Genomic DNA, 22232 nt, shown 5'->3' on the forward strand with positions numbered 1-22232 from the left:
GGGAAATTTTATAGAAAGAGCTTTAAACTTGTCAAACACTACTCGTTTGATATTTATATAATTCATTACATTTCGTGAAATCTATAATAGTAATATTGTGACAGGTACAATAATACACATACAAACAACAACAACCAGAAAAAAATAAAACATTAACAAATATTGTGTAAAGTCAATTATATAAATCCTGTAATGAAGAAAGATTCCCATTAAATGGGTGCCAAACAAAGTAACGTAATTAAATTTTGAACAAAAGTCTTATTGTTTGTAAATACTTGTAATACTTAAATAATTACCAGGAATTTTTGGTCAAATAAAGTGCGTTAAGTATACATTAATAATACTGGTTCATGAAAAACACTTAAATATGTAAAAATCCTACAAAAAATTTAAGTACCACTGATAATGACTTACGTGTAATCATATATGTAAGAAATTATTTTGAGTTTTGCCATGTTATTAATTACTCGGTAGCAACTACTTTTAACAAACACTAAATGAAAATATTATATTTATGTGAAAACCAGTACTATAAACGAACTAAATAACATGAGATCCAAGTTCATTGGCAAAACAAAACAAACTTTAAACACCCTATTGTAAGTACTTATTTATGTTCTTATTTGCAAACGAACCTGGTAAGTAATTGTCTCTAATGTCATCGCCGTGTTCATATAATGAGTTAAAATACTAATGTATGAGTAGTGCAAAAGTTTTTTTTTTTTAGTTTTTTTAATTCATTACTTTTCAATATGAGTTTTTGCTGGGATGTAGTTAAATAACACAGTATTTAAGTGATTAAATTAATTTTATTGGTTTCCGGTAACATAAGAATAATGTATATTTATGTTTAAAATGCTTAAAGTTAACCCAGTAAATATCAATAATTCCGTTAATTTTCAACAAGTGATTGGTGCTAAAGGGATCCACTTTTAAGCAGCTAAAATTTATAACAAAAAATTTATATTTTGTAGTAAATTACAAGGAATTTATTGAATCAATAACCCATGGAAAATGCTTAAGAAAAAAGATAAAAAAATAATGATAATGCTATAGAAAAGTGTGCATACAGTGACCTCCGGAAGGTTAGTGGAAAGCGTTCTAGTCTGGTGGACCGGAGGTGGTGGGTTCGATTTCTTCCTGAGGCCTGATGTATTTCTTCGAGTTTAAATGTGTATACGTCATCCGTTCAAACTAACTAACTAACTACACTAACTAACTACTAACTAACTAACTACTAACTACTACACTAACTAACTACTAACTAACTAACTAACTAACTAACTAACTAACTAACTAACTAACTAACTACTAACTAACTAAACTAACTACTAACTAACTAACTAACTAACTAACTACTAACAAACTAAACTAACTAACTAACTAACTAAACTAACTAACTAACTACCTAACTAACTACACTAACTCACTAACTAACTAACTAACTAACTACTACTAACTAACTAACTACTACTAACTAACTAACTAACTAACTAACTAACTAACTAACTAACTAACTAACTAACTAACTAACTAACTAACTAACTAACTAACTAACTAACTAACTAACTAACTAACTACTAACTAACTACCTAACTAAACTAACTAACTACTAACTAACTAACTAACTAACTAACTAACTAACTAACTAACTAACTACTAACTAACTACTAACTAACTAACTACTAACTAACTAACTAACTAACTAACTAACTAACTAACTAACTAACTAACTAACTACTAACTAACTAACTAAACTAACTAACTAACTAACTAACTAACTACTAACTAACTAACTAACTAACTAACTAACTACTAACTAACTAACTAACTAACTAACTACTAACTAACTAACTAACTAACGAACTAACTAACTACTACTAACTAACTACTAACTAACTAACTACTAACTAACTAACTAACTAACTAACTAACTAACTAACTAACTAACTAACTAACTAACTACTAACTAACTAACTAACTAACTAACTAACTAACTAACTAACTAACTAACTAACTAACTAACTACTAACTAACTAACTAACTAACTAACTAACTAACTAACTAACTAACTAACTACTACTAACTAACTAACTAACTACTACTAACTAACTACTAACTAACTAACTAACTAACTAACTAACTAACTACTAAACTAACTAACTAACTAACTAACTACTAACTAACTAACTAACTAACTAACTAACTAACTAACTAACTACTAACTAACTAACTAACTACTAACTAACTAACTAACTAACTAACTAACTAACTAACTAACTAACTAACTAACTAACTAACTAACTAACTAACACTAACTAACTAACTAACTAACTAACTAACTAACTAACTACTACTAACTAACTAACTAACTAACTAACTAACTAACTACTAACTAACTACTAACTAACTAACTAACTAACTAACTAACTAACTACTAACTAACTACTAACTAACTAACTAACTAACTAACTACTAACTAACTAACTAACTACTACTAACTACTAACTAACTACTAACTACTAACTAACTACTAACTAACTAACTAACTAACTAACTAACTAACTAACTAACTACTAACTAACTAACTAACTACTAACTAACTAACTAACTAACTAACTAACTAACTAACTAACTAACTAACTAACTAACTAACTAACTAACTTACTAACTAACTTACTAACTAACTAGTGGCCTCCGGTAGGTTAGTGGTTTGTGTTGTAGTCTGGTAGACCGGAGGTGGTGGGTTCGATTCCCACCTGAGGCACTGGTTAAGGAGCGCACAACAGGCCCGATAGAGGCCTAGGTGTATTTCTTCGGATTTGATGTATATACATCCTCCTTTCAAACTAACTAACTAACTAAAATATTCAAAACTTCATAATGATTGTATTAAGATTTCACATCTCTGCTTCATTTCACATTTTCCCATGTAATTTTGTAACTTATTAACCTCAACACATAATTTATTTTATAATCTATAATGTAGTGAGATGACTATGTGTGCTGTAATTTGTATCGTCCAAACTTTATAGTTTTTCATCCATAATTACTATTAGATTTAAAATTACCTCTTAAGTTAGTTATACGATGTCCGTACCTTTGTGTATCCATTTAAAAACATTTAAGAGAAAAGTAGAGATAATGTTGCCATCAAAATCTAATTCAAGGCCAGTTTCGAATATATAATATATTATTACAATCTGTATATAAGACCAGTGCTCCCACCATCATAAATTTAAATTAATTTTCGGAACTAAACTTCATTTATTATCCTCATAGAAACTATAAAAAGAATTAAGTTCTTATAGAAATTGCATTTATCGCTGTAGCATAACATATTGCCGACTGTGCCTAAATACATAACTTTAGTTGGGTTATATCTCTTTATATATGAATAGACTATTGTATATTAAATTAATAAACTTAAATATAAATTTTAATTATGATATTAAATTATAGAAAGATTTTCAAAGATAAGATGTTAATGTCTATTTAATAATTGAGGAATTACACAAATTTTAAACACTTCTATAAGATTAACATTGTATTGGCTATAAACCCAATTAAAAATATGTCAGTCACTACATATGATTTATGTCTTTAATAATTCAAGTGAGGAATTATCGAAAAATGAGATATATTTAATGCCTTAGTTGTATCTTTTACCTTCGTGAGTAGTATAAAGTATACTTATATAGTGGATCCTGATAGATAGGGGAGTCTATGCTATGTCCGTCTGTATGTTTCTTTAAATATTTTTCTCTATTCTCAGAAGACCCCATATACCTTCTAGATCCAAATCTTCAATAATTCTATTAGTCAAGCCTTCGAGAAGTATTTTAGTTACAATCAGTAAAATCTCTCCTTAAATAAGGGAGATATAAAATAAATTCCGAAAATAAATTCCGAAACATTACTTAATACATTTTTGAAAATAGATAAAACTATATAAAAGGTTTTTAAGAATTAAAAATAGAAACAATAAATAAATGAAAAAAATTTAAACAAAAATTGTAAACTAAATTAAAAAAATATTAAATTTAGAAGATCAAATTTGATATATAATACAATTTTTGGTGAATGGTATTAAAATTCTCAAAATAAAGAAGAATAAAGCACTTAACTTGTTATTGAGAATTGAAAATCACACTTTTAGAAAACAGTTGCACAATGTTCTCTAAACATTACACAAGAAAAAAATCACTTTTATTTAATTGAAATGTAAATTTTAATTTACTACATTATATACATACATATGTATGTAGTACATACATACAAATGAATGTATGTATGTATATTATAAAATAGTTGTTATTCTTTGTATCATATGTTGGATTTTTTACTTCACAATTAACTAAATATTCCCCGCAGACGTATACTTGATATATGTAGAAATGCAATTAAATATTAGTCATACGCTTCAGTGGCTTAAATTACAATAGAAACACTAGATTTCCATATGTATGACATGACATTTTAAAAGAAAAAATAATAAAAAATAAATTTACTTAGGCATAAATTATATAATTAAACAAGATTTTTAACATAATGCGTATAAATTACAAGGCAATCAAATTAAATACTTAAATAAATATAAAAAAAAATATTTTAAAATATCTTACAAAGAGATTTATTTACTTACGAAAAATACGTTACCTGTAAAATACTATTATCAAATTATTAAGTATTTACTTAATATAGCAATTTCTTTTGCCATAATAGTTGTACATCTATTACATAATGCATATTTATAAATGTATTTATTTAATAGATGCCCAAATATGTGTAAAACTATCACAAATCATATTTATGATTTGTTGTGCACATATTTATTTAAGACTTAATATTCAAATATTCATACACCTGTCTTTTGTAGGGAATATCTATTGTTTAAAAATAATACATGTGTATGTATAAATATGCTTTATAATTTAACTGAGAAATGTTAGACATTGTGAATTACGAGAAAATAAATGATTTTAAATAACAACACATGTGCACAATATATCTGCAGTAAAATCTATTTGTCATAATTATGTTTATCTTACAATTCATTTGATATTGTTTTTATATTGTGTGTTAAATAGCCTTGAGTCAAATAAAATTTCTCGAAAAATACAAAAACGCCAGGCAATGATGCAATGCAATAATGTGAAGGAAAAACATTACATGAACATTTGCAAAAGTTATTCGAAGACAAGGTAAATTTATGCAAAGATTTTATAGTTTATTGGATAGAGGCAGAAATATTTTCTTAAAAAACCTTAAAATTAAGTTTTTAAGAAAACGACTTTTTTTGATTATACCAGTCTTCTAGTAAATGAGCGATATATGGCGTATATTTTAATATTCAAATAATTTGAGAGGAAAATAATCAAAATAAACACTACTTATACTATATATAAGATTCGGAACATCAAAATATAGGACTCTTACTTGCTTGATGTCAACTATATAATTTAAGAACATTTGCCTTAAAATTTAATTTTTGACCTACCCGAAGTTCCTTAGTTTAAGCTCACACTCGTAAATAACTAAAGTTTCAATTGAAAACTTAAACTCACTAAAACTTAGAGGGTGAGTCTTTTGATACGCTAGTTTGGTACTTTTCCAAACTCAAGATGAGCTAGAGACAACTCATCGCCGCAACTTGTGCCTTGCAAAGCACACGCAGTTTGTACAATCAGTTTCCTCATGAGCTATATTGCCTCTCTGATCATTGCTGCCCCGTTACCAAATTTCCGAAATGCAAAAACATCACTTCCGTTTACACACACACAGATGAGACACAATCGGTAGATCTAAATACGAATTCATTAAAAAAACAGAAAATAGTTATTACTCACAGATAACACACTGTGTTAAGTTCAGTGTGAACAGAGTAAACCCTAAACATACCCTTACATGGAAGGAAAAATTCAATGTTGTCACTTGTATAAGATACCGTACATCCTTCACCATTCAGCAAACTTTTCGGTTTTATTTTAGGTATATGGGAGGACAAAGTCCGTATACTCCTTCATTCATTCTGCATCTTATACATTTGACATCAACCCATACCCAACGCTTGTCACTTGTATTAAGATATCGTACATCCATCACCATTCAACCCAGCAAACTTCTGATTTATACGACATATTTATTTCATGTATACGGATGGACTAAGTCCGTATGACCCTTCATTCATTCATTCTGCATCTTATACATTTGAAACCAACCCATACCCAACGCTTAGCCCCACTGTCACTTCTTAAAAGGGTGTCTACTGTCTTTTTCTTCAATGTCACCCAACTTATACAGATATGTTGATTTCACCGTGTATCAGTCTTTTAACTAACATTCTCTTTTTGCGATTTTGAACTTAAACCACAGCTCGACCTCTTCAATAACCGCTACAAGACAAAACCCAAAACTCTGCACAGCGAGCTACCGGCTCCCATGGTACCGAAATAGAAAGGAATCCAGGTCATTCAAGAAAAAGTCGAGGACACATGTGACACCACCAGTTCATAGTCCCGGACTAGAAGCACTAATAGCACTCTTCTTTCCCCCCAGATAACAATCACACCAAAATGGGGAAAGTTCATCCAGATAATATACGTTTAAAAATAATGAATCTATAATGGCCTTAGTTCATATACTAAGTCTCCTATCGGCATTGCGGAATATATCGCATTTACTTGATTTCTTTGAATTTGAAACAAGAATGGAAAATTACTTTTCTACTGCCAAATTTCACATTACTAGTAACTTTTGCTTGTAATAGTTGATTTATTGTAACAAACATATTAAGGTGATCCATATGCTATAGATATTTTCCCACATTTTCATCAACGTATTAGTTTTGTTGAGTGGCCATCCTAATGCATACATGCATATATTCTCAGCATAACAGCAATAATCATACAAACAAATAAACACAACATAATGTAATGTTCAAATATTTGATTTTTCTCGTTCAAAAACACAATTTTTCAAAATACTTACTTCAGCAACAAACTAATAATAAATGGTATGTTTTTCCCATAAAAATACCTTGAACTTGAAGTAAATTTTCAGAATTTTGCTTAAAGTATAACAAAACGTCGGTTGTTGTTGTTGCAGATAATCCTGGAAGTCAATTTAAAGATGAAAGTCTTGATATAGTGTTGTAAATAAAATTTTAAAATATTTGTAGATTTTATTATGCAAATTTGTGTGTCTGTATATATGTATGTATAAGTTTTTTTGCTAACGGCATTTTATTGTAAAGAAAATTTATATTTTAACACCTATTGTTTACTATTTTAACACATATACATAACTATTGTCATTTAGTTTTAGCATAAGGATGTTTAATTTTCCTTAATTTAATACACAGTGGTAAAACATCTGAACTTTACAAATTTTTCAACATAACAGAAATAGGCCCATTTATGTCCCTTCTCCTTTACTACCACTCTGCTTAATTACGAATGCACAATAAAATTTTCCAAATAAAATTATCCTTGTGAAGTTAAAGTAAAATTCATGGCAAAGCAAGAGGATGTTAAACAACAATCTCTAACTAGATTACTGCCAGACAAGAGTGACATTAAGAGGAAATACTAAATAAACAGTTTTTTTTAACCAGCATCCTTCCCAGCCTGTTACTCTATTGTTTTCTCTTTTGTAGTTTTATGTTTGGTTTTTTGTGTATTTAGACAATAAACTTAATATAAGATACTTGTAGTTTATAACACTTTATCTTAAATGTTTATCTTCGGCTCTTTGTATATAGTTTAAGAAATTCATGAAATATTTAATGAACGATATCTAATTAATTAAGTGTTTGTTATTAAGAGGTAAATATTGTTTTAGAAGGAATTTTGAAAGTTTCTTAAAAGAAGTTCTATTCCTGAACTAGCGAATCAAATATAGATTTTAGTATTGAAATCTATACAATAATTAATTTGTTGTACTCTACACCACTGCATTGGTTTGATTTGCTGCAAAGTAAAGGATATAATTTTCACATCGAAAAACGGATTCACTATAAATTTACTAGGCTCCACACCAGAGTACCGCTTGGACACTACTGCAGTCATGATTAAAATCAGTTGCCAAATTACCTATAAGTGGTCTAATAACTTTTTTTATCGAAAACAAATTTTGTTATAAAAATAAAGCTAAACTACTGTACTGTATTACAATGAAATTAAGCAACAACAAGTTATTTACAAATCTAAGGCCCTTTACCAAATTTTGGAAAATTAATCATTGATTCTATCCTCTTGAATGGTTTTCTTCTTCCAGTCTAAATTTAAGTTTTGCACTAAAAATTTCATATATTAATTATTACTAGACAGCAATAATCCTTCCACCCACATGAAAAACTTTCACCAGACATCAGCTAGTCTATAAACGCCAACATGCATTTGTCTTCAAATGAATTATGTTCTTATTTTTATTAAATTTTCTAACTTAAAAAAAAAAACAGTTTCAGTTGCTCTTTAAAAATATTGTTGGCATCTTCTTTCTTTAAGCAATTTCATGGTTGATGTTTTAAATTGGCCCACATCATTTTTCAACGAAACTGAAACGATAAAAACTAAATAAAAAATTTGTCTATGAAATTATAAAGACATTAAAAAGATTTTTTTTATTATTAACGGATATCACGAATTTGATTGAAATTTATGATGGCAGTTTAAAATTTATGAAAGAATTTTCCAAAAAATTTAATAAATACATATCGAAGAATCAAAACGAAGATAATAATTTTAACTAAATTAGGATAACAAAAAGTAAAGCTTTACCCAATCTATATAAATATCGGCTGAATCGGCCCCTAAAATATACTATGTCACTATTACTCTCTTAAAAACATATTTAAATAATAACTATTACATCATTTAAAGATTATTTAAATAAAATATGTACATAAAAAAATACAAACAACAATTATTACTTACTTTCCATTAATACTCGCACAACAAAATGAGCACAAATATACAATGCAAAGTAACAGACGACAAAGCTTTTTCATTGCTGCATTGTCATGTTCGACATAATATTCCATAGTACAGGTGCAATAATTGCACTTTTATGTATTTATTTTTGTGTACAGATAAGGTGAGGTGAGAGTGTTTTGATTATAAACTGCAACCACAATAACCGTGATTTTAAATAACCGTATTGTCGTCAGTTATGTGGGTACATTTCAATACGTGTATCAAGTTCTTGTTTTCTATTTATTATGTTAAATAACACTTTGCCACAATAATTTCAGGAAAAAAGCGTATAAATATGATTGTTATTAACCGCTTGGGGGGGCATTTTACAATTTTATAAAAAATATCATGCCTGAAAAAAATGATTTATAATCAAGTAAACGGTGTGAGAGACCATACTTGACATACCTTATTATTTGACAGTCCTCATATACCCTAAACTTTATAAATATATAGTTATGTACTTCTGAATTTCAGCCCTTATAGGTTTAACAATAAATAAAACTATAGAGATTCGGCATATAACCACTATTAAATGTAAGCTGTAATTGTACAATATAAATGTTTGTCGCACTGCAATTGTGCGTGCCAGTTATTGTATTAAAATGTTTTATGTGAGCAAACGTAGGTAGGTATACATGAACTGAATTTATACGAATGCACTTTGTAAAATTTAACCAGGAGCAGAAGCAGATAGATAGATAGATAGTAGATAGATAGATAGATAGATAGATAGATAGTATGATGATAGATAGATGATGATAGATAGATCGCTCGATAGATAGCTATAGATCGCTCGCTCGCTAGCTCGCTCGCTCGCTCGCTCGATCGCTCGCTCGCTAGCTCGCGCTCGCTCGCTCGCTCGCTCGCTCGCTCGCTCGCTCGCTCGCTCGCTCGCTAGCTCGCTCGCTCGCTCGCTCGCTCGCTCGCTCGCTGCTCGCTCGCTCGCTCGCTGCTCGCTCGCTCGCTCGCTCGCTCGCTCGCTCGCTCGCTCGCTCGCTCGCTCGCTCGCTCGCTCGCTCGCTCGCTCGCTCGCTCGCTCGCTCCTGCTCGCTCCTCGCTCGCTCCTCGCTCGCTCGCTCGCTCGCTCGCTCGCTCGCTCGCTCGCTGCTCTCCTCGCTCGCTCTCTCGCTCGCTGCTGCTCGCTCTGCTCGCTCGCTCGCTCGCTCTCGCTCGCTGCTCGCTCGCTCGCTCGCTCGCTCGCTCGCTCGCTCGCTCGCTCGCTCCTCGCTCGCTCGCTCGCTCGCTCGCTCTCTCGCTCGCTCGCTCGCTCGCCGCTCTCTCGCTCGCTCTCTCTCGCTCGCTCGCTCGCTCGCTCGCTCGCTCGCTCGCTCGCTCGCTCTCGCTCGCTCTCCTCGCTCGCTCGCTCGCTCGCTCGCTGCTCGCTCGCTCGCTCGCTCGCTCGCTCGCTCGCTCGCTCGCTCGCTCGCTCTCGCTCGCTCGCTCGCTCGCTCGCTCGCTCGCTCGCTCGCTCGCTCGCTCGCTCGCTCGCTCGCTCGCTCGCTCGCTCGCTCGCTCTCTCGCTCGCTCGCTCGCTCGCTCGCTCGCTCGCTCGCTGCTCGCTCGCTCGCTCCTCGCTCGCTCGCTCGCTCGCTCGCTCGCTCGCTCGCTGCTCGCTCGCTCGCTCGCTCGCTCGCTCGCTCGCTCTCTCGCTCGCTGCGCTCGCTCGCTCGCTCGCTCGCTCCTCGCTCGCTCGCTCGCTCGCTCGCTCGCTCGCTCGCTCGCTCGCTCGCTCGCTCGCTCCTCGCTGCTCGCTGCTCGCTCGCTCGCTCGCTCGCTCGCTCGCTCGCTCGCTCGCTCGCTCGCTCGCTCGCTCGCTCGCTCCTCGCTCGCTCGCTCGCTCGCTCGCTCGCTCGCTCGCTCGCTCGCTCGCTCGCTCTCGCTCGCTCTCTCGCTCGCTCGCTCGCTCCTCGCTCGCTCGCTCGCTCGCTCGCTCGCTGCTCGCTCGCTCGCTCGCTCGCTCGCTCGCTCTCTCGCTCGCTCGCTCGCTCGCTCGCTCGCTCGCTCGCTCGCTCGCTCGCTCGCTCGCTCCTCGCCTCGCTCGCTCGCTCGCTCGCTCGCTCGCTCGCTCCGCTCGCTCGCTCGCTCGCTCGCTCGCTCTCGCTCCTCGCTCGCTCGCTCGCTCCGCTCGCTCCTCGCTCGCTCGCTCGCTCGCTCGCTCGCTCGCTCGCTCGCTCGCTGCCTCGCTCGCTCGCTCTCTCGCCCTTTTCGGCCTCTCGTCGTTGTTGTTTCCCCCCCTCCCCCTTTTCCGTCTTTCCTCCTCTGGCGGGTGCCCCCCCTCCTCCTTCCTCCTCCTTTGTTCCTCCTTCCTTGGTCGTGTCCCCGTCCCCTCTTGCTCGTCTCCTTCTGTTCTTCTCTTCATCACCGCGTTCGTACTCTTAACGAATTTTCTATTCTAGTTTCCCCGCTATTCTAGTTTATATATCTCTCCTTAATAGGTGAGGTACCTCGCTCATTATTGCTGGTCCGCCAAGCTTTTCCTTAAATGATTATAAGGATGTCAAGGACCACAGTGCAAATTTTTAGGTGTTATAGTTTCCCTTTTCTCTTTTATTCCCTAGGAGTTATGATTACGATAAATTTTACGATTTTTAAAAAATAAGAAGTAATAATAGTAACAAAATAAAAGTAAATTTAAAAATTTACTAAGAATATTGAATAATTAGCAAAATATAGTTAAAATACATATATTATTTTTGGCTATCGAGGTTTTCTAGTGTTTACTTTAACAAAACATAACTTGAAAATCGGTGACCATAAAAATTATTTTTGTTCGCCTTCTCAAAAATTGTCCACAGTGATCCGTATAAAAATTATGTCAGTTGTTTTTAAAATGTGCCAAAATAAGCAAAATACATATTCATATTTATAAATAGTTTATAAAATTAAATATCCGTACAATATTTTTTTTCTAAACCTGAAATAAAATAAAAATTTGATTGTGAATTAAGTTTCAGATTTGTAAATATTGCCTGCCTTTGCATATATTTCATACATCGCCCTAATACTGAAAACATATTTAAGTAAATAGAAATACATGTAACGTTTGTATGCATTAATGGTTCGCATGTTTTGTGGGCATATTTGGAAAACATTTAGAAACTATATACAATCATATGCCCAAACATAATTATTTACATACACTTGGACATAAACTCAGTATATTTAAGTTTAGCATACACGACATAGTAAAATTTCACATTTATTTACTAATATCATATATTCGATTACATATTAGTATATTTAAAAATTGTACACCTTAAACCATTTCATAAACCCCAAATAATATATATAAAGTTGATGGAAACTTTGTATATTTATTCGTACATTTTTTATTAAATTCTCTCTATGTGTGTGCGTGTTATTGAGTGTAAATAAAATCTGTAAATTTTTATAAAATTATTAATATTTATTTACATAATTTTTTTATTTTCTTCTTTATTTGTTAAAACAAATAAATATGAATACACCTTTATTTATTTACCTTTACATTTTATACACTTACTTATGTGTTTAAAATAGTTGCCTACTTTAGGGCTTAACATATTTATTATAACTTGACCTTTGAAAGTATGCTGGCATTTGTTTCTAAAAAAACACGTATTGTTGTTTTTACTTTAAGTAGTTAAATATTATAAATATGTATTGATTTATGTATTTGCTTGTGTCGGACCAACTTTAAACACCTGACATTGGCCACCCTTATTACAGGTAATAAGTAAAAAAATTACACAAAATATAACTATAACAATAATGTACTAAAATAAAAATATATAGAAAATTGCTTTCTAATCCAATTATGACTGACCATTATTTTTGCCATAGTATTTTTTGTTTAATTTTACTATGTCATTATTTATATAGATACATACATATGTATGTATATATGTAAGTTACACATTTTATTTTTATTTTTTTACTTCTATTAATATTGATTTTATTAGATACTGACATTTGTAATACACTCACAACAAAATTTATTAACTGTAGGAATAATTTAGCAATAAGTTTATCTAAACGGACGTTGATCTTTATTTTTAAAAGTTTTAAAGTGTTTTCCAAAACGTACGTATAAAATTAAAAAAATAAATCTTTTACAAATGTCTTGGGTCAATGCTATTTACGTATACATACAAATTTCAAATTTGGTGTTTAAAAGCTTAATCATATTTAATGTAATTAGTATCTTTCCTAGAACATCCTTAAAGATATTATCAAAAGTTTATCGAGAGTATTCCCTGTAACATTCCTCGGGAGAAGAAATAATTCCTGAGAGAATAGCCAACCCAATATCAAATATCTCTCTCTATTAATTCAAAATATTATTGAGATATACTCTTGTCAAATATATTTCCACCATTTCCAGTTAAACCATGTTTCAGAAACCGGTAGAAATCGTGAAATTTAATCAATAGCTGGAAATTTTATAAAAAATAAGAATATTGAATCTGGACTACTGACTAGGCTACCGAAAGTAGTCCCGACTATAGACTAAACTATAGGCTAGACTATAGGCTAGACTACAGACTAGACTATAGACAAGACTATAGACTAGACTATAGACTAGACTATAGACTAGAATATAGACTAGACTATAGACTAGACTATAGCCTAGAATATAGACTAGATTATAGACTAGACTATAGACTAACATACTAAACTATAGACTACACAATAGACTAGACTATAGACTTGACTACAGACTAGACTATAGACTAGACAATAGACTAGACTATAGACTAGACAATAGACTAGACTATAGACTAGACAATAGACTAGACTATAGACTAGACTATAGACTAGACTATAGACTAGACTATAGACTAAACTATAGACTAGACTATAGACTAGACTATAGACTAGACTATAGACTAGACTATAGACTAGACTATAGACTAGACTATAGACTAGACTATAGACTAGACTATAGACTGAACTATAGACTAGGACTATAGACTAGACTATAGACTAGCCTATAGACTAGACTATAGACTAGGACTATAGACTAGACTATAGACTAGACTATAGCTAGACTATAGACTAGACTATAGGACTAGACTATAGACTAGACTATAGAGCTAGACTATAGACTAGACTATAGACTAGACTAGACTGACTATAGACTAGACTATAGACTAGACTATAGCCTAGACTATAGAAACTAGACTATAGCCTAGACTATAGACTAGACTATAGACTAGACCTATAGACTAGACTATAGACTAGACTATAGACTAGACTATAGACTAGACAGTAGACTAGACTATAGACTAGACTATAAACTAGACTATAGACTAGACTATAGACTAGACATAGACTAACTATAACTAGACTATAGCTAGACTATAGACTAGACAAAGACAGACTATAGACTAGACTATAGACTAGACTATAGACTAGACTATAGACTGACTAATAGACTAACTATAGACTAGACTATAGACTAGACTATAGACTAGACTATAGACTAACTATAGACTAGACTATAGATAGACTATAGACTAGACTATAGACTATACTTAGACTGACATAGACTAGACTATAGACTAGACTATAGACTAGACTATAGACTAGACTATAGACTAAGAAACTACTATAGATAGACTATAGACTAGACATAGACTAGACTATAGACTAGATTATAGACTAGACTTAGACTAGACTATAGACTAGACTATAGACTAGACTATAGACTAGATTATAGACTAGACTATAGACTAGATTATAGACTAGACTATAGACTAGACTATAGACTAGACTATAGACTAGACTATAGACTAGACTATAGACTAGACTATAGACTAGACTATAGACTAGACTATAGACTAGACTATAGACTAGACTATAGACTAGACTATAGACTAGACTATAGACTAGACTATAGACTAGACTATAGACTAGACTATAGACTAGACTATAGACTAGACTATAGACTAGACTATAGACTAGACTATAGACTAGACTATAGACTAGACTATAGACTAGACTATAGACTAGACTATAGACTAGACTATAGACTAGACTATAGACTAGACTATAGACTAGACTATAGACTAGACTATAGACTAGACTATAGACTAGACTATAGACTAGACTATAGACTAGACTATAGACTAGACTATAGACTAGACTATAGACTAGACTATAGACTAGACTATAGACTAGACTATAGACTAGACTATAGACTAGACTATAGACTAGACTATAGACTAGACTATAGACTAGACTATAGACTAGACTATAGACTAGACTATAGACTAGACTATAGACTAGACTATAGACTAGACTATAGACTAGACTATAGACTAGACTATAGACTAGACTATAGACTAGACTATAGACTAGACTATAGACTAGACTATAGACTAGACTATAGACTAGACTATAGACTAGACTATAGACTAGACTATAGACTAGACTATAGACTAGACTATAGACTAGACTATAGACTAGACTATAGACTAGACTATAGACTAGACTATAGACTAGACTATAGACTAGACTATAGACTAGACTATAGACTAGACTATAGACTAGACTATAGACTAGACTAGACTAGACTAGACTATAGACTAGACTATAGACTAGACTATAGACTAGACTATAGACTAGACTATAGACTAGACTATAGACTAGACTATAGACTAGACTATAGACTAGACTATAGACTAGACTATAGACTAGACTATAGACTAGACTATAGACTAGACTATAGACTAGACTATAGACTAGACTATAGACTAGACTATAGACTACTATAGACTAGACTATAGACTAGACTATAGACTAGACTATAGACTAGACTATAGACTAGACTATAGACTAGACTATAGACTAGACTATAGACTAGACTATAGACTAGACTATAGACTAGACTATAGACTAGACTATAGACTAGACTATAGACTAGACTATAGACTAGACTATAGACTAGACTATAGACTAGACTATAGACTAGACTATAGACTAGACTATAGACTAGACTATAGACTAGACTATAGACTAGACTATAGACTAGACTATAGAAGACTACTAGACTATAGACTAGACTATAGACTAGACTATAGACTAGACTATAGACTAGACTATAGACTAGACTATAGACTAGACTATAGACTAGACTATAGACTAGACTATAGACTAGACTATAGACTAGACTATAGACTAGACTATAGACTAGACTATAGACTAGACTATAGACTAGACTATAGACTAGACTATAGACTAGACTATAGACTAGACTATAGACTAGACTATAGACTAGACTATAGACTAGACTATAGACTAGACTATAGACTAGACTATAGACTGACTATAGACTAGACTATAGACTAGACTATAGACTAGACTATAGACTAGACTATAGACTAGACTATAGACTAGACTATAGACTAGACTATAGACTAGACTATAGACTAGACTATAGACTAGACTATAGACTAGACTATAGACTAGACTATAGACTAGACTATAGACTAGACTATAGACTAGACTATAGACTAGACTATAGACTAGACTATAGACTAGACTATAGACTAGACTATAGACTAGACTATAGACTAGACTATAGACTAGACTATAGACTAGACTATAGACTAGACTATAGACTAGACTATAGACTAGACTATAGACTAGACTATAGACTAGACTATAGCCTAGACTAGAGACCAGAGTATAGACCAGACTATAGACCAGACTATAGACCAGACTATAGACCAGACTATAGACTAGACTATAGACTAAACCATAGAATACTATAGACTAGACTATAGACTAGACTATAGACTAGACTATAGACTAGACTATAGACTAGACTATAGACTAGACTATAGACGATATAGACTAGACTATAGACTAGACTATAGACTAGACTATAGACTAGACTATAGACTAGACTATAGACTAGACTATAGACTAGACTATAGACTAGACTATAGACTAGACTATAGACTAGACTATAGACTAGACTATAGACTAGACTATAGACTAGACTATAGACTAGACTATAGACTAGACTATAGACTAGACTATAGACTAGACTATAGACTAGACTATAGACTAGACTATAGACTAGACTATAGACTAGACTATAGACTAGACTATAGACTAGACTATAGACTAGACTATAGACTAGACTATAGACTAGACTATAGACTAGACTATAGACTAGACTATAGACTAGACTATAGACTAGACTATAGACTAGACTATAGACTAGACTATAGACTAGACTATAGACTAGACTAGACTAGACTATAGACTAGACTATAGACTAGACTATAGACTAGACTATAGACTAGACTATAGACTAGACTATAGACTAGACTATAGACTAGACTATAGACTAGACTATAGACTAGACTATCTAGACTATAGAGACTAGACTATAGACTAGACTATAGACTAGACTATAGACTAGACTATAGACTAGACTATAGACTAGACTATAGACTAGACTATAGACTAGACTATAGACTAGACTATAGACTAGACTATAGACTAGACTATAGACTAGACTATAGACTAGACTATAGACTAGACTATAGACTAGACTAGACTATAGACTAGACTATAGACTAGACTATAGACTAGACTATAGACTAGACTATAGACTAGACTATAGACTAGACTATAGACTAGACTATAGACTAGACTATAGACTAGACTATAGACTAGACTATAGACTAGACTATAGACTAGACTATAGACTAGACTATAGACTAGACTATAGACTAGACTATAGACTAGACTATAGACTAGACTATAGACTAGACTATAGACTAGGCTATAGACTAGACTAGAGACTAGACTATAGACTAGACTATAGACTAGACTATAGACTAGACTAGAGACCAGACTATAGACCAGATTATAGACCAGACTATAGACTAAACTATAGAATAGACTAGACCCTAGACTATACTATAGAATAGACTAGACTATAGACTATAGACTAGTGCTATGCATTTCAATGACTTTGATATATAATATATAATTTACATAGATATGTATGTACATCTGTTTGCTAAATTACAATCATTTATTTCTTCCCATGTGGATCTTGCATTTGCCCTCAAAGGACATTTGTACAGATTTACCCCTCAATAAAACAATAAATACTGTCCGTTACATCCAACTATTATCTTTCTAACCCGGAAGTATTTGTCACCCTTTTAGATTCTATTATTTCTTTTTTATTTCCGTACTTTCCACGCAACATCTTGAAAGTTTTTTTCTCTACAAAACTTCACCCTGCATCATTGAACATTTTTTTCTGACCCTATATTTTTTCCCTTTTTTTGTTGAAAATGTAATAGAGAGCAGTGCTATAAATGCAAAAAAAATGTGTTTAAAGCTTTATTTAGTAATATGGCTGGCATACATATACATTTTACACTTTCTTGTGATAGAAGAATGAAAAAAAAAAATACAACAAATTTTTATGCAAGAAGAACAGAGGAAGAAAAGAAAGAAAACGTCGTTATTGTCGGCGTCAGACAACTTATTAAGAACTACTTATTCTTTTTAACAATTTTCTTATTGCACTCGTACTTTACGAGTACAAAACAATAAACCCACGCAAATGTATGCATGATGGGGTGCTGTAGGAAGGGGCCAGTTAGTAACACGCATAAAATAGACATAAAGAACCTTTTAACCTTCAACTGTCATCGTTGTTTTTCAACAGTTTCTCCCTAACCTCTGACCCCCCTAACACGTTTTAAATTTAGAATGTGAATTTATGCAATGAGATTTTTACTTTGAAGCCAAATACATACATATGTGCAAACATTCGTTTGAATTGTAAGGAATATATAAATCAAGTGATATAATTGATAATTCGGAGGAATTGGATGATTGAATGAACTGCAATAAAAGAGATCAAATTATATTAAGCATCACTTTACATCGTTTAAGTCTCGTGATGATTACGATAAACAGGTTTTTCGAAAAAGACTTTATATGGGAGCCAGGGTAAATATGATACGATCCTAATAAAATTTTGTAGAGAGGTTAATTTTTTTATAAAAGTTATGTAAGTTCTAATAATTTTCTGAATAGAACTTTATATGGGACTATGATCTAATATAGCTGTATAAAAGTCGGCAGTATCATTAAGAGTGTCCCGAAGAACAGTTCTTGTTTTAAGAACTTTTAAGTTGGAATTCATCTTAATCGATGCGTGTTAATGTACTTAACGCGAGAAAAATAATATTTTTATTGGAATGGTCCCTCAGTTTCCTTTGAAAATACTGACCAGTGAAAAAAATCTCCAATTTTTATGAAAAGGCCCAAAAAAATTACTTTAATTTGATATGATTGCGAAAAAATATTTTTTAAATTTTTAGAGCATTTTTGGTCCAAAAAAGGATTTTATATGGCTTGAGAGGCGAGGTGGTGTCAAAATTTCTTTAGAAATTGTGTCTAAACTACTATCCAATAGGACTAATATTGGTGCAAACTTTATCCCTGATAAGAAATCCTCCATAGACAAAACAATTGTTTACTACAGTATTTGGTATAGGTAGGATGTTATATAGTCTGCCTAACTCATTAATAGTTCTTAGATTTTATTACTCCATATATGATACATTAAAATATAGAAAAAAACTATTACATATAAAATAACTAGTAAAAAGGGTGTAAATATTTCATATGCAAAACTACATGTGTGTAATTTTAGCTATAAAAAACCTTTCTTAGCTTTTTTATTTGTATTTGTATTTTTTCTTGACACTAAATCAATTGTGGCATAAATTTATTATACGTATATTTAAAAGTACCTATAAAATACACTTCTACAAGGTACATCTTACAAGCTAAGGATAGCGAAGTAGTTTCATAGACTCTTTTCTATGGTTAACAGCTGCTTTGAAAAAAAGTGTTAAAAATAGTGGTAGTAATAAATTTCTTTTATAAAAAAAAGTGAAAAGAGCAATTCACAAAATGTGAGCCTTCTCTTACAACTATTACGTACCTTTCGAAATACTTTTTATGCACTCCATACTTCAGACATACTTACACACATACATACAATTTGCAGGTTTTTTTTTTGTGGCATAAATTTGCATCTTATTTACGAGTGGAAAATGTCTGAAGGTTGCTACCGCAGCTGTCAACGTAAATTAATTTTTAGTAAAATTTTTTTTGTATTCGATTTTACTTACTTATTTCATTATTACACGTGACATTCCAAGTTTTTTTTCTTGCTGTTTGCAATCAAAGTAGAAAGGATGTAAATGTGTTTAAGAATTTGTTAAATTCTTTGAAGTGTGTGTAAGGCAAGAAAGAGGAAATACACTTGTTTAGTTATGCACTTAGGGAAAATTTGTTGGATTTTGTAGAGATTGTGACAAAAAACGTGGTACTGTTTATATGAACAATTGTTTAACAAATACATAAGTAAGCATTAATTTAGTAAAAAGCTTTGAAAAAATTCACGCTACAAGTATGTTGATGAGTCAAATTGTCCCAAACATTTATTTCTCAGTTTGTTTCTTTAAAATTATTATAGTTGTGTTTAAAATTCTTTAGATCAATTGCATTAAATTTTCTTAGTTAAGTATATTCAATATTGCTTCAGTGTACTTAAATATTATTATTTTATCCATTGTTTTTATAGTATTTATATGATTTATTTATATTTCAAATTCGTATAAATATTCAGCACTTTATAACGAGAGACATACAGGAAGAGGGACAGAGACACACAGAGGGACAGGAGGGGGCACGGGGGCGGAGAGAAAAAAGAGGGGGGAAAAGAAGGGGGCGGGCGGCGACCAGCAAGGGAAAAGCAGGAGCGCCGGACAAGACGGGGAAAAAAGGGGGGGGAACGAACGAACGAAGAACGAACGAACGAACGAACGAACGAACGAACGAACGAACGAACGAACGAACGAACGAACGAACGAACGAACGAACGAACGAACGAACGAACGAACAAACGAACGAACGAACGAACGAACGAACGAACGAACGAACGAACGAACGAACGAACGAACGAACGAACGAACGAACGAACGAACGAACGAACGAAACGAACGAACGAAACGAACGAACGAACGAACGAACGAAAACAACGAAAACGAACGAACGAACACGCGAAGAACGAACGAACGACGAACGAACGAACTAACGAACGAACGAACGAACGAACGAACGAACAAAACGAACGAACGAACGAACGAACGAACGAAGGAACGAACGAAAACGAACGAACGAACGACGAACGAACGAACGAACGAAAACGAACGAACGAACGAACGAACGAACGAACGAACGAACGAACGAACGAACGAACGAACGAACGAACGAACGAAGAACGAACGAAACGAACGAAAGAACGAACGAACGAACGAACGAACGAACGAACGAACGAACGACGAACGAACGAACGAACGAACGAACGAACGAACGAAAACGAACGAACGAACGAAACGAACGAACGAACGAACGAACGAACGAACGAACGAAACGAACGAACGAACGAACGAACGAACGAACGAACGAACGAACGAAACGAACGAAACGAACGAACGAACGAAAGAACGAACGAACGAAACGAACGAACGAACGAACGAACGAACGAACGAACGAACGAACGAACGAACGAACGAACGAACGAACGAACGAACGAACGAACGAACGAACGAACGAACGAACGAACGAACGAACGAACGAACGAACGAAGAACGAACGAACGAACGAACGAACGAACGAACGAACGAACAACGAACGAACGAACGAAACGAACGAACGAACGAACGAACGAACGACGAACGAACGAACGAACGAACGAACGAACGAACGAACGAAACGAACGAACGAACGAACGAACGAACGAAACGAACGAAAACGAACGAACGAACGAACGAACGAACGAACGAACGAACGAACGAACGAAAGAACGAACAAACGAACGAACGAACGAACGAACGAACGAACGAACAAACGAACGAAACGAACGAACGAACGAACGAACGAACGAACGAACGAACGAACGAACAACGAACGAAACGAACGAAGAAAACGAACGAACGAACGAACGAACGAACGAACGAACGAACGAAAAACGAACGAACGAACGAACGAACGAACGAAAACGAACGAACGAACGAACGAACGAACGAACGAAACGAACGAACGAACGAACGAACGAACGAACGAACGAACGAACGAACGAACGAAACGAACGAACGAACGAACGAACGAACGAACGAACGAACGAACGAACGAACGAAAACGAACGAAACGAAC

Source organism: Lucilia sericata, unplaced genomic scaffold, assembly GCF_015586225.1.
Source record: "Lucilia sericata isolate MDLA Ls3-8-SP2 unplaced genomic scaffold, ASM1558622v1 Contig000653F_arrow, whole genome shotgun sequence".
NCBI classification, from domain to species: domain Eukaryota; kingdom Metazoa; phylum Arthropoda; class Insecta; order Diptera; family Calliphoridae; genus Lucilia; species Lucilia sericata.